The following is a 15,207-nucleotide window of genomic DNA, read 5'->3' as shown; positions in this document are numbered from 1 at the left end:
GATGTACGGAGCAGGACCATACATTATATGTTATATATCTGTATATTCTGTGTTATATCAGCCGCACAGGTGATGTACGGAGCAGGACCATACATTATATGTTATATATCTGTATATTCTGTTATATCAGCCGCACAGGTGATGTACGGAGCAGGACCATACATTATATGTTATATTTCTGTATATTCTGTTATATCAGCCGCACAGGTGATGTACGGAGCAGGACCATACATTATATGTTATATATCTGTATATTCTGTATTATATCAGCCGCACAGGTGATGTACAGAGCAGGACCATACATTATATGTTATATATCTGTATATTCTGTGTTATATCAGCCGCACAGGTGATGTACGGAGCAGGACCATACATTATATGTTATATATCTGTATATTCTGTTATATCAGCCGCACAGGTGAGTGATGTATGGAGCAGGACCATACATTATATGTTATATATCTGTATATTCTGTGTTATATCAGCCGCACAGGTGATGTACGGAGCAGGACCATACATTATATGTTATATATCTGTATATTCTGTGTTATATCAGCCGCACAGGTGATGTACGGAGCAGGACCATACATTATATGTTATATATCTGTATATTCTGTTATATCAGCCGCACAGGTGATGTACGGAGCAGGACCATACATTATATGTTATATATCTGTATATTCTGTTATATCAGCCGCACAGGTGATGTACGGAGCAGGACCATACATTATATGTTATATATCTGTATATTCTGTTATATCAGCCGCACAGGTGATGTACGGAGCAGGACCATACATTATATGTTATATATCTGTATATTCTGTTATATCAGCCGCACAGGTGATGTACAGAGCAGGACCATATATTATATGTTATATATCTGTATATTCTGTGTTATATCAGCCGCACAGGTGATGTACGGAGCAGGATCATACATTATATGTTATATATCTGTATATTCTGTGTTATATCAGCCACATAGGTGATGTACGGAGCAGGACCATACATTATATGTTATATATCTGTAGCCGCACAGGTGAGTGATGTACGGAGCAGGACCATACATTATATGTTATATATCTGTATATTCTGTTATATCAGCCGCACAGGTGATGTACGGAGCTGGACCATACATTATATGTTATATATCTGTATATTCTGTGTTATATCAGCCGCACAGGTGATGTAGGGAGCAGGACCATACATTATATATTATATATATGTATATTCTGTTATATCAGCCGCACAGGTGATGTACGGAGCAGGACCATACATTATATGTTATATATCTGTATATTCTGTTATATCAGCCGCACAGGTGATGTACGGAGCAGGACCATACATTATATGTTATATATCTGTATATTCTGTTATATCAGCCGCACAGGTGATGTACGGAGCAGGACCATACATTATATGTTATATATCTGTATATTCTGTTATATCAGCCGCACAGGTGATGTACGGAGCAGGACCATACATTATATGTTATATATCTGTATATTCTGTTATATCAGCCGCACAGGTGATGTACGGAGCAGGACCATACATTATATGTTATATATCTGTATATTCTGTTATATCAGCCGCACAGGTGATGTACGGAGCAGGACCATACATTATACAGTATGTTATATATCTGTAGCCGCACAGGTGAGAAATCAATTGAATCTCTGCATAGAGTATTAGTAATATGTGAGCTGATTGTTCTCTTACCTAGTAACAAGTGGCCGTACAGTGCATGTCCATTATTGAGCACACCGAGTAAACATCTATAGTGCAGGGGGAAGGGAACGTTCTTCCACTGGATATATAGCAATAAAAGCAGAGTCGACCTTTGTTGTATTTGCCTGTGTTGTTATTTTAATAATTATTCAGACTGTGAATAGTGCCAAAGAGGCGGGGCTTATTGTTCCCCTATGCCCTTGCATCAGAAATCCTCACTGTGCTATATGTCCCCCCCGTAGTATGGTCAGCGAGTGCACTGTGCATGACTACTATAATCCCTCATTGGTGTTCAATTATGTGATTCTGAAATGTGGGTTTAATATGTGGACACTTTCCCTTTAAATAGAGGCCATGTGACGACGCACTCGCCAGCTTTTTCTTTAAGTGAACTGCGCAGGGCACCAAAGAACACTATGAGGCACATTTATGAAGACCGGCGTACGGTCTTGAATTAGGCGCTGTCCCCGATGGTCCCGCCGGCGCACCCCTCTGGCCTGACCTGCTGTATGGCATCTGCAGAAATCTACACCTGTTCCTGAGCAGGCGTAAATCACTGTATATCAGGCAGAGGAGGAGGCCACGTCTTTCAGGCATCCATGGATACGACCACACTGGGTCCAATTAGGTTTGTGCAGAAAACCAACCTGGCGCCGTCATATCCATGGATACTCAAACTTCTGGCCGCAGAATGGATTTCAGGTTGATTGGCTCAGCGTGCTTCATGACAGCTACACTATACCGTCCCTATCAGATGTTTTCCTCTGTACCTGCCTGTAACAGGCCGTTTATTACAATCAGAGAGGAGCGAGCTTACAGTGTAAATAAGGCGCTTTGGTACGCTCCACAATCGGCTTGTCTGCCCGCTGCCATTGATCTCCGCTCCGCACTGCTCTGTTCCACTCCGGGTGCCTGGAAAGCTGGATGCAGTCCTGAGAAACTTCTCCTACAGCTGCATCCAGCTTTTCCAGGCACCAGGAGCCAAACAGAGCGGAGAGTGAAGCTGTTTGCCGAGTGTTGTGAATCGCTTCGATTACACTGTAGATTCACTCTAATTACAATCTATGCGGTATTATATGTCCTATAATAGATACATCGCGGTATTAGACCTGGTTCTGGGCACCCAGAGGGAGATGAAGGAGGTGACATCCCGGGGGGTGAGATCAGTAGTAAGATGTGATGGCCATCAAACGGGTCCCTAGCACTAACGTTGTGTTCTATACGCCATGTTGTATTGCGTTAGCATTGCTTCCATCTGTCTCTCACGCGTGGCGGGATGAGAGGGAGGAATTTAGACCATGTGAGGTAGAAACGTTGGACCTTCTTTTCTTTGGGTAGAGAAGCCTCTATCCACTCCACGCGAAAGAGATAAACTAGTTTCTTGAGCGAGAGCCGTCTTGTTGGCGGACAGGGTTCTATCTAGAAATGGAGAATGGATTTTCTTGCCGCAGCAGAGTTAGAAAATAACAATTGTCAGTGGTAATCGTATCGGGGTTCTCTTAAGGGTATGCCGAATATACACCAAGGGAGGGTGAGGAAGCAAGGGAGTCCAAGACGGGTGGTGACCAATGTGATGACTATTTCCCAAAATGTCTTAGATAGGCGGGTCCAAGACGGGTGGTCCAAGACGGGAGGTGACCAATGTGATGACTATTTCCCAAAATGTCTTAGATAGGCGGGTCCAAGACGGGTGGTCCAAGATGGGTGGTGACCAATGTGATGACCATTTCCCAAATGATAGGCATGCTCATGCACAATGGAAGAGGTCAGCAAGCAGGAGTGGGCTGTCATGTTTCCAATAAGGAATCCCTTATAAGGGGAAACAAAGGCACTATGGGTAATTTTAGTCTTTTAAGTTAAGTCGTTTTAATTTAAGTTGTTTCCCAGGAGAAGTCAGAAAGTAAGTATTTTACTGCAGTGCGTAAGGCTTGTAATGTATCAGCCATCGTGAGGTCGTCTATCACTGTGCTCCAGTATGATATTCCCGTTGTGGTGGTGGAGTCATCATGTTTGTGGGGCAGCCACATGTAATAGCTTGATATTTGCTTGGGATTTAATTGTTTGGAAGGTGTCCGAGTCATGTTTCCCAGTCATCCTCAGACGTGTGGCTAATCACCTTAAGGTCGGGTTCACACTATATATGACACTGGTCATTCTGTAACACGGCTGTGAAATTGAACTTAATTTGTTAATTAAATGGGATGCGGGTGCATTTGGGTGTATATATATACTGTAGTACTTATCAGGGCCGGCTCCAGGCTTTTGTGGGACCCTGGGCGACAGAGCCTCAGCGGGCCCCTTTGTATAGCAAAGCATGTGGTATCATTGTTAAGACTGGACTACTTCAGAAAGAAAACTATTACATTTTTATATACTGACTACAAGATGCTAGGAAAGCTGGGTGACCTCCATTATACAAGATGTCGGGAAAGCTGGGTGACCCCTTTATACAAAATGCTGGGAAAGCTGGGTGACTGCCATTATACTGCCTACTATACAATTGCCAATTAATCTGCAATGTGGATTAATACTTGGGGGGTATAAACCTCATGATCACATTGATTACATATAATTCATGGACTCCAAGTTAAAGAATGCTCATGTTACGGAATAAAACTTCTCAGTCTCCCATGGAATCAAAGACATTGGTTTGTCTTTTTAAAGCTCATCCATGTAAAGTGCAAGTGGAAAATATAAATGTGAGGGTGAGTACAGTCTTCCTTGCCCCATCACAGCATCACACTGACCACAGTCATGCATCCCCACAATAACATTGCCCCTCAGCCTCCCCACAATAACATTGCCTCTCAGCCTCCCCACAATAACATTGCCTCTCAGCCTCCCCACAATAACATTGCCCCTCAGCCTCCCCACAATAACATTGCCTCTCAGCTTCCCCACAATAACATTGCCCCTCAGCCTCCCCACAATAACATTGCACCTCAGCCTCCCCACAATAACATTGCCTCTCAGCTTCCCCACAATAACATTGCCCCTCAGCTTCCCCACAAAAACATTGCCCCTCATCCTCCCCACAATAACATTGCCCCTCAGCCTCCCCACAATAACATTGCCCCTCAGCCTCCCCACAATAACATTGCCTCTCAGCCTCCCCACAATAACATTGCCTCTCATCCTCCCCACAATAACATTGCACCTCAGCCTCCCCACAATAACATTGCACCTCAGCCTCCCCACAATAACATTGCCCCTAAGCCTCCCCACAATAACATTGCCTCTCAGCCTCCCCACAATAACATTGCCCCTCAGCCTCCCCACAATAACATTGCCTCTCAGCTTCCCCACAATAACATTGCCCCTCAGCCTCCCCACAATAACATTGCCTCTCAGCTTCCCCACAATAACATTGCCCCTCAGCTTCCCCACAAAAACATTGCCCCTCATCCTCCCCACAATAACATTGCCCCTCAGCCTCCCCACAATAACATTGCCCCTCAGCCTCCCCACAATAACATTGCCTCTCAGCCTCCCCACAATAACATTGCACCTCAGCCTCCCCACAATAACATTGCCCCTCAGCCTCCCCACAATAACATTGCCTCTCAGCCTCCCCACAATAACATTGCCCCTCAGCCTCCCCACAATAACATTGCCCCTCAGCCTCCCCACAATAACATTGCCCCTTAGCCTCCCCACAATAACATTGCCCCTCAGCCTCCCCACAATAACATTGCCCCTCAGCCTCCCCACAATAACATTGCCCCTCAGCCTCCCCACAATAACATTGCCCCTCAGCCTCCCCACAATAACATTGCCTCTCAGCCTCCCCACAATAACATTGCCTCTCAGCCTCCCCACAATAACATTGCCCCTCATCCTCCCCACAATAACATTGCCCCTCAGCCTCCCCACAATAACATTGCCCCTCAGCCTCCCCACAATAACATTGCCCCTCAGCCTCCCCACAATAACATTGCCCCTCAGCCTCCCCACAATAACATTGCCCCTCAGCCTCCCCACAATAACATTGCCCCTCAGCCTCCCCACAATAACATTGCCTCTCATCCTCCCCACAATAACATTGCCTCTCAGCCTCCCCACAATAACATTGCCCCTCATCCTCCCCACAATAACATTGCCCCTCAGCCTCCCCACAATAACATTGCCCCTCATCCTCCCCACAATAACATTGCCCCTCATCCTCCCCACAATAACATTGCCTCTCAGCCTCCCCACAATAACATTGCACCTCAGCCTCCCCACAATAACATTGCCCCTCAGCCTCCCCACAATAACATTGCCTCTCAGCCTCCCCACAAAAACATTGCCCCTCATCCTCCCCACAATAACATTGCCCCTCAGCCTCCCCACAATAACATTGCCCCTCAGCCTCCCCACAATAACATTGCCTCTCAGCCTCCCCACAATAACATTGCCCCTCAGCCTCCCCACAATAACATTGCCCCTCAGCTTCCCCACAATAACATTGCCCCTCAGCCTCCCCACAATAACATTGCCCCTCAGCTTCCCCACAAAAACATTGCCCCTCATCCTCCCCACAATAACATTGCCCCTCAGCCTCCCCACAATAACATTGCCCCTCAGCCTCCCCACAATAACATTGCCCCTCAGCCTCCCCACAATAACATTGCCCCTCAGCCTCCCCACAATAACATTGCCCCTCATCCTCCCCACAATAACATTGCCCCTCAGCCTCCCCACAATAACATTGCCCCTCAGCCTCCCCACAATAACATTGCCTCTCAGCCTCCCCACAATAACATTGCCCCTCAGCCTCCCCACAATATAGCGGTTACTATACGTTACATATGACATGTTATATAGCGGTTACTATACGTTACATATGACATGTTATATAGCGGTTACTATACGTTACATATGACATATATAGCGGTTACTATACGTTACATATGACATATATAGCGGTTACTATACGTTACATATGACATGTTATATAGCGGTTACTGTACGTTACATATGACATGTTATATAGTGGTTACTATACGTTACATATTACATGTTATATAGCGGTTACTATACGTCACATATGACATGTTATATAGCGGTTACTATACGTCACATATGACATGTTATATAGCGGTTACTATACGTCACATATGACATGTTATATAGCGGTTACTATACGTTACATATGACATGTTATCGTTATCCGTCAGGTCGGTTACAGTGATATCCATGTTATATAGCAGTTACTTTATGTTACATATGATGTTATCATTATTCCTCAGGTCGGTACGATTACAGTGATATATATACTGTATATATATAGTATTACATCACTTTTGTTATAGTTTATGGCATTTATACTATATTGGGTCAAGGGGTAGTGACTCTCCTTAAGGAGAGCTCATCATAAAGACGTGTGGAGACTTATAGACCATTGCTGCTCCACTGAGAATTCTGGGAAGAAATGAGATGCAAAATAGCTCTGACACCTCCTGAGAAAAGAGATGTCCCTTCAAGTCAGGTCTCGCTCAGTCCAGGAGCCTTAGACCATTGACTGGGGATTTATGCCAAACAATCTCTCTAAAAGGAAAGACTTCCCATCTGCAGACAGCTATCTCGGGGTGTCTTGCATATTGTAAGAGCAGTAATATTTGTCTTTTTCGCCCATGGAGTTATGTGAGGGCTTTTTTTTTTTTTTTTTTTTTTGCGGCATAAGCTGGCGTTTTTAGCGGTTTACTCTTTGGGTGTCGTTTTGGGGAAAGGATTAACAAAAGAATTATTTTATGGTTATTTTTTTATTATTATTTTTTTATGTTGTTAATCGGGCAGGATAATTAATGTAAGGGGTAAATAGACGGGGTCATTACGGACACGGCAATACCAAATACGTGTATTTTATTTATAGGGGATCATTTATAAAGGGGGTGTTATGAATGCACATGATGGAACTTTGGCGCAGTCCTCGTTGCGTAAGGTACGACCGAGACTGCGCTTTCGGCCATAACTTTCCACCTATTCTGTGTTTTGTTTGCCTTTGTTTGTGCCCTGTCTGAACTGTGTCTTATGCCTTCTGCTCTGCTAATTGTTTCCCTGCCCCATCCATGTCTGGTCTGCTCCTCTAGTCGTGTAACAGTTAATCTGGTTGTCTTGTGTCTGCTATTTTGTCTGTTCCCTGGTTCCTTGCACCCTTGCTCCGCCTTCCTGACCATTCCTGCTTGCCACCTGCCCCTGACCTTATTGCCTGTTATTTGACTACGCCTTTGGATTCGATTTTGTACTTTTGCTTCCCGTTTGTTGTGACCTGGATTGCTGATTATTCTTATTGTGTTTGTTTGTCTTGTCTTTTGTTTCACATATCCAGGCCAGGGACTGCTGCCCAGTTGCCCGCTGCCATTTAAGGGCAGATAGCGGCAAGTAGGCAGGGACAGTGGGCGGAGCTGAGTTTAGGATCCACTGTCCGCATCTCTCCTGCATCTCTATGTGACCTGAGTTGTGACATGGGGATAGGGAATGTGTTTATTTACTTACTTATTTGTTTCTTTAGTTATATATTTGTGGGTGTTTCCCTTTTACTTTTTTAGGTACATCTATGATACATTACAGCACATGATCAGTGCTGTAATGTGTTATAGAGTGAATGAGCTGTCAGTACACTGACAGCTCATTCGCACGATCAGACCCTTGCCTCGGTGCAGGGGCCTGGTCGTTATTACCATAGCAGCCCAGGCGCATTAAGCAGAGTTTGAGTGTCTATGGTATAAGGGGGTGAAGGGGGGTTTGGAGGGAGCGGATTTCCCTCCTGATTCACTATAGACACTGCGTTCCCACGGACTGCAGCGCCTATAGGGTTAACCCTCTGGGCTCCCCTCTGGGCAGGGGCAGCAGGAGGAGGCTGTGTGAGACAGCCTCCTCCTGCTGCCCAATCGCATCTAGGGACAGCAGGGGGAGGCAGGGACAGCATTACGTTCCAGGGACATCATAATGCAGGAAATACCTGCTTTACGTGACATTCCTGGCAAATAAATAAATAAATACGTTGTGTGATAATGTGGCTATAACGTTGGAGATAATAGAAGAGATGTTGACTCACACTCTTTTTGCGCAGGTGGAGCTCATTGAAGAGGAGTGGTCGCTTCGGGGTTTTGTCTACCTAATGATCCCGATGAGATATCCCATTGGCATGCCATCTATAGAGTATAGGCAAGGAGGTGCCATTTTGAAGCTAGGGTTATGAGCGTCCACAGGAGATCTGTTCTACGTTTCCAGTGATTAATCTGGCACCATTTTATTGCAGAAGAATTTTCAAAAGATGTTCCAGCTCCAGTGAGTTTAAACTCTCCAATTTTATTGTACCATCTTGTGAACCACAATAAAAACACCGACGCGCTTCAGAGTATACTTCTTCATCATGGCTCGCACAGTTTTATCTGGGATGGTACAGTAAAATTCTGATGTCCCTGGAGTTTGATGTTTCGGTGCTCCTCATCTGGTACCCAGTATATACGGTGGACTTTATGGATATCCGCGGAGCTGACAATATTCATGTTTTTACTGTCAGCAACTTACCTGACCGTGCTCCAGCGATGTCTGCCCCGGCTGGAGTGCAGCGCCGTCGCTCCGCCTCCGCCGGCCGGGTGACGTCGCGGAGACCCGACGGCGCCCCTAGCGACCGGAGACGCCGTGGGGTCACGTGACTGGCTGTCGGCCGACCGGGACACAGCTGAGTGGCATTGCACTCAGGGTGAGTGGCTTTCAGTTCAGCCACTCTGTATGCAGCGATGCAGCTGCTGTGTTTTGCTCATTAGGAGTCCGGACCAATTAGCTCTGGTCCAGGACCCTCCCTCTGGTATATAGTTCAGAGCCAGCCAGCAGTACATCGCTGGCTATTAGATCAGTTCATAGATCAGTTCTAGTCCCAGCTCACCCTGTCCTTTTCCTGTCATCCCCGTCCTGATTCCTTTTGCTTGACTACTCGTGTTTTGACCTTTGCCTGGACTTAGACCATTCCTTGTTTTCCTGATTCTGTACCTTGTTGCTAGTGTGGTTTGACCCGGATCGTTCATTACTCTCTATTGTGTTTTGTCTGTCTGTATTGTTCTGTGTGTTCACTTACGCAGCGTAGGGAACGTCTTCGTGGTTTGTCCGCGACCGCCTAGGGTCGATTGAGGCAAGCAGGCAGGTGACAGTGGGTGGGTTCAGACCTAGGGCTCACTGTCTTGTCGTGTCTGTATCACCTGATTCCTGACAGAATAGCCAGCCTATACTGCCGCTAGCCTTATGGATAACAGGACCGCCATGACTAACATTGTGGAACAGATGCAGAGACTTAATACTATGGTCCAGGAGCTGGCGGTTAGGGTCCAAGACCAGGAGACGGCACCCCGACAGCTTACCGTGACCTCCCCAGTACCCCCGGAACCACCTGTTCAACTCCCGGACAAATTTTTGGGAGACAGGAAGAAGTTCCGTGCCTTTAGGGAGGGGTGCAAATTGTTTTTTAGATTGCGCCCCCGATCCTCAGGAGATGAGACCCAGCGGGTGGGCATTGTTATGTCCCTTCTCCAGGGTCCTCCTCAGGAATGGGCCTTTTCCCTACCTTCTCACTCGCCTGAGTTGCTGACTACTGACCATTTTTTCGCTGCGCTGGGGTTATTATATGACGATCCTGACAGTGCCTCTAACGCAGAACGTCAGTTAACAAGCCTGAGACAGGGCCGTCGTCCAGTGGCAGAGTACTGCTCTGAGTTCAGACAGTGGAGTGGTCTTTCCACATGGAACGACTCTGCGCTCCGGTACCAGTTTCGTGTGGGTCTTTGCGACCGCTTGAAGGATATGGTGGTAGCGTACCCCACTCCTGAATCACTGGAGGATAGTATGAGCTTGGCCATCCGGGTTGACCGCAGACTGAGGGACCGACAGAAGGAAAAGAGTACCCCCGATCATTCCAGGTCCTCGAGCTCCCCACCTTCCCATCCCGTTTTTTCATCACCCGTAGAACCTATGCAGGTAGACGTCACTGATGCTAAGGTCAGGCGAGCCCATCGGATGCAAAACCATCTGTGTTTCTACTGTGGAAAGACCGGTCATCAACTTCGACAATGCCCTTCCAGACCAAGATCCTCGCCGGAAAACTCCAGCGCCTGAGAGATTATCGAGGGGATCTCTCAGGCGCACAGGTACCCTTTAAAAATAAGTTGTTATTACCCATCTGCTTGTCCGTGGGAAATAAAACTATAAATGGATATGCCCAGATAGATTCCGGATCTTCTGCTAATTTTATTAACTCCACGTTCTTTTCCAGTCTAGAGGTATGTCCCATTCTGCTTCAGCGTCCTGTAAATGTCACAGGAGCTGATTCTGCGCCGTTTGTGCAAGGGGAAGTACGTTATATCACCCCCTGTCTAGAGGTCAAGGTGGGCTCAATTCATGTTGAAAAACTTGATTTTCTTCTCATGCACAATTTGTCATCTGACGTGATATTGGGATTGCCTTGGTTGGAGACACACAACCCTGTGTTTGATTGGTCCAGCAGAGAACTTGTAAGATGGGGTTCAGCATGTGGGTCTCACTGTATTACTGTTGCTTTGGCGGAATGTTCTCCAGATAAGGAGGAGATTCCAGAATTTTTGTGTGATTTTGCCGATGTCTTTGATGAAAGGGCTGTGGAGGGACTCCCGCCTCACCGACCATATGATTGTTCTATTGATTTAATTCCCGGTGTTAAATACCCTCGAGGGCGAATTTTTAACCTGTCCTGTCCTGAGAGAGAGGCCATGCGGGAATATATTAAGGACAGCTTACGTAAAGGTCACATACGGCCCTCCTCTTCCCCTATGGGGGCCGGATTCTTTTTTGTTGGTAAAAAGGATGGCGGTCTGCGGCCCTGTATTGATTACAGGGAACTAAACAAAATCACTGTAAAAGATCAGCATCCATTGCCATTGATACCAGATCTTTTTAATCAGATAAGTGGAGCTAAGTGGTTTTCTAAAATTGACCTCCGGGGAGCATATAATTTAATTCGTATCAAGCAAGGAGACGAATGGAAAACCGCATTTAATACCCCAGAGGGCCACTTTGAGTACCTGGTCATGCCCTTTGGGCTGTGTAATGCTCCAGCAGTATTCCAGAGGTTTGTGAATGATGTTTTTCGTGAATATCTAGGACGTTTTTTGGTCGTATATCTGGATGATATTTTAATCTTTTCCCCTGATTGGGATTCGCATGTTAGACACGTACGTACAGTGATGGAGCTTTTGAGACAACACAGTCTATGCGCCAAATTATCTAAGTGTCATTTTTGTATCCAAGAGATTTCCTTTTTAGGTTACAATATTACCCCCAACTCTTTTAGTATGGACCCTATTAAAGTAGCGGCCATCGAAAAAATGGCAAAGACCCAACAATCTCAAGGCTCTTCAAAGGTTCCTGGGCTTTGCCAACTACTACAGGAAATTCATTAAGGGGTTCTCTCTCATTGCTAAACCCCTCACTGACCTGACTAGAAAGGGGGCGGATCTAGTACATTGGTCTCCCGAAGCCATGGGAGCATTTGACACTCTTAGACGGTGTTTTTCGAAAGCTCCAGTACTGGTTCACCCAGATTTTGAGCGTCCATTTGTGGTAGAGGTGGACGCATCCGAGGTGGGGGTTGGAGCAGTATTGTCTCAAGGGTCGAGTACCCTGAGCAATCTTCGACCTGTTGCGTTCTTCTCGAGAAAATTTTCTCCAGCGGAGCGCAACTATGATATTGGCAATAGAGAGCTATTGGCCATCAAGATGGCCTTTGATGAGTGGCGGCATTTTTTAGAAGGCGCTAAACATAAGATTACTGTACTGACTGACCACAAAAACTTGGTCTACCTCGATACAGCTAAGCGTCTCTCTCCTCGTCAGGCTAGATGGGCTCTATTTTTTACTAGGTTTTATTTTGAGATCACTTACCGACCTGGTTCTCGTAATGTCAGGGCTGACGCTCTCTCCCGCAGCTTTAGCCCGGAAGATATCCCAGAGAATCAGGTCGATACGATCCTAAAACCCGGTGTGGTGGTGTCAGTGTTACAACCAGATCTGGTGACCCTTATCGCAGAGGCCCAAGATGTGGCCCCACCTAACACGCCCGAGTCTCTCCTGTTTGTGCCGCCGAACCTTCGCCTCCGTGTGTTGGAGGAAACTCATAGCTCTGTTTTGGCGGGTCATCCAGGTATCGCGGGCACTAAATATTTGCTCTCCCGCCACTTCTGGTGGCCATCCTGGGCCCGAGATGTCAAGGCATTTGTTGAGGCCTGCGAAATCTGTGCTCGGTCCAAGGTTCCTCGTAGGCCACCGGAGGGACTTCTTCATCCCCTGCCGGCCCCTACGAGACCTTGGACACACTTGTCTATGGATTTTATCACTGATTTACCTGTATCTAAGGGGAAGACGGTCATTTGGGTGGTGGTGGATCGTTTTTCCAAGATGTGCCATCTTATTCCACTGCGCAAACTCCCCAATGCTCGCCTACTAGCTACCTTGTTCATTAACCATATCCTACGATTGCATGGGGTTCCGGAAGACATTGTCTCAGATAGAGGTGTCCAATTTGTTGCGGGTTTCTGGAGAGAATTTTGTGGTAAACTAGGTATCTCATTGTCCTTCTCTTCTGCGTTCCATCCCCAGACCAATGGGCAAACAGAACGAGTCAACCAGTCATTAGAACAGTTCTTAAGGTGTTTTGTATCTGATACACAGGACAAATGGCGCGACTTCATTTCTCTCGCCGAATTTGCGATCAATAATCACGAACAACGTTCCATTAAGATGTCGCCGTTCTTCTGCAATTATGGCTTTAACCCCAGATACTCCTCGGTTCACTCCGCCGACTCTCTAAATCCTTCAGCTGAAGCCATATTCTCTAAACTGTGCACAGTTTGGGCCCAAGCTCATCAGAACTTGGTCAAAGCCCAAAACTCCTACAAAAAATTTTCTAACAAAAGACGCATATCTGGCCACCATTATACAGTAGGTGATAAGGTCTGGCTAGCTACTAAGAATCTTAAATTGAGGGTACAGTCAGGGAAGCTGGCCCCTAAATACATTGGGCCATACACTATTACTGAGGTTATAAATCCCGTCACGTTCAGACTCAAACTTCCTACGGCGTTGAAAATTCATTCTGTATTCCATAAAGCATTGTTGAAAAAATATATTCCACCTGTCTCTCCATCACCTCCTCCTGCTCCGATCGTCATTCAGGGGGAATTGGAATATGAGGTGGAGAGAATTCTGGACTCCCGCTGGGTTCAAGGGTCATTACAGTATTTGGTCCACTGGAGGGGTTACGGACCAGAAGAGCGTACCTGGGTGGCGACCAGGGACATGCATGCCCCTCATCTAGTCAGACGATACCATACTCGGAACCCGTCCAAACCTGGTCCATGTAATAAGGGTCCTGAGGCCCCTCCTGAAGGGGGGGGTAATGTCAGCAACTTACCTGACCGTGCTCCAGCGATGTCTGCCCCGGCTGGAGTGCAGCGCCGTCGCTCCGCCTCCGCCGGCCGGGTGACGTCGCGGAGACCCGACGGCGCCCCTAGCGACCGGAGACGCCGTGGGGTCACGTGACTGGCTGTCGGCCGACCGGGACACAGCTGAGTGGCATTGCACTCAGGGTGAGTGGCTTTCAGTTCAGCCACTCTGTATGCAGCGATGCAGCTGCTGTGTTTTGCTCATTAGGAGTCCGGACCAATTAGCTCTGGTCCAGGACCCTCCCTCTGGTATATAGTTCAGAGCCAGCCAGCAGTACATCGCTGGCTATTAGATCAGTTCATAGATCAGTTCTAGTCCCAGCTCACCCTGTCCTTTTCCTGTCATCCCCGTCCTGATTCCTTTTGCTTGACTACTCGTGTTTTGACCTTTGCCTGGACTTAGACTATTCCTTGTTTTCCTGATTCTGTACCTTGTTGCTAGTGTGGTTTGACCCGGATCGTTCATTACTCTCTATTGTGTTTTGTCTGTCTGTATTGTTCTGTGTGTTCACTTACGCAGCGTAGGGAACGTCTTCGTGGTTGTCCGCGACCGCCTAGGGTCGATTGAGGCAAGCAGGCAGGTGACAGTGGGTGGGTTCAGACCTAGGGCTCACTGTCTTGTCGTGTCTGTATCACCTGATTCCTGACATTTACCTTTTCATTGCACATCTTCAGTCATCTCTACACTAAGACCAATGACTAGATCAGAAGCAGCTTATTATGGACGATGGGGAAGGCCTGATATCCTTCCAGTCTAGCCTCTTACCTTATAACATTGTTCACATAGTAACTACTGGATTTGTCCTTCTCCTTTATCAGGAGGGTTTATCTATCAGTTCATCATTTTTTCCAAGATTATAGCACAGATTAATGTCAAAAGTGGGATCAAGAAAAATGCCCCTAAATCCTCCTGACGCCATTATTTCCCCTGCACAGAGCCTGAAACGGGTGTCTGGCTGCAGCTGTCATGTGACCCCTACTCTAGATGGGAACTTCTATTAAATGCCTGGCATATAACTGTAAGGCTATG

The sequence above is a fragment of the Dendropsophus ebraccatus genome, chromosome 9, assembly GCF_027789765.1.
Source record: "Dendropsophus ebraccatus isolate aDenEbr1 chromosome 9, aDenEbr1.pat, whole genome shotgun sequence".
NCBI classification, from domain to species: Eukaryota; Metazoa; Chordata; class Amphibia; order Anura; family Hylidae; genus Dendropsophus; species Dendropsophus ebraccatus.
The sequence above is the reverse complement of the archived record's forward strand: the minus strand, read 5'-3'. Positions refer to the sequence as shown.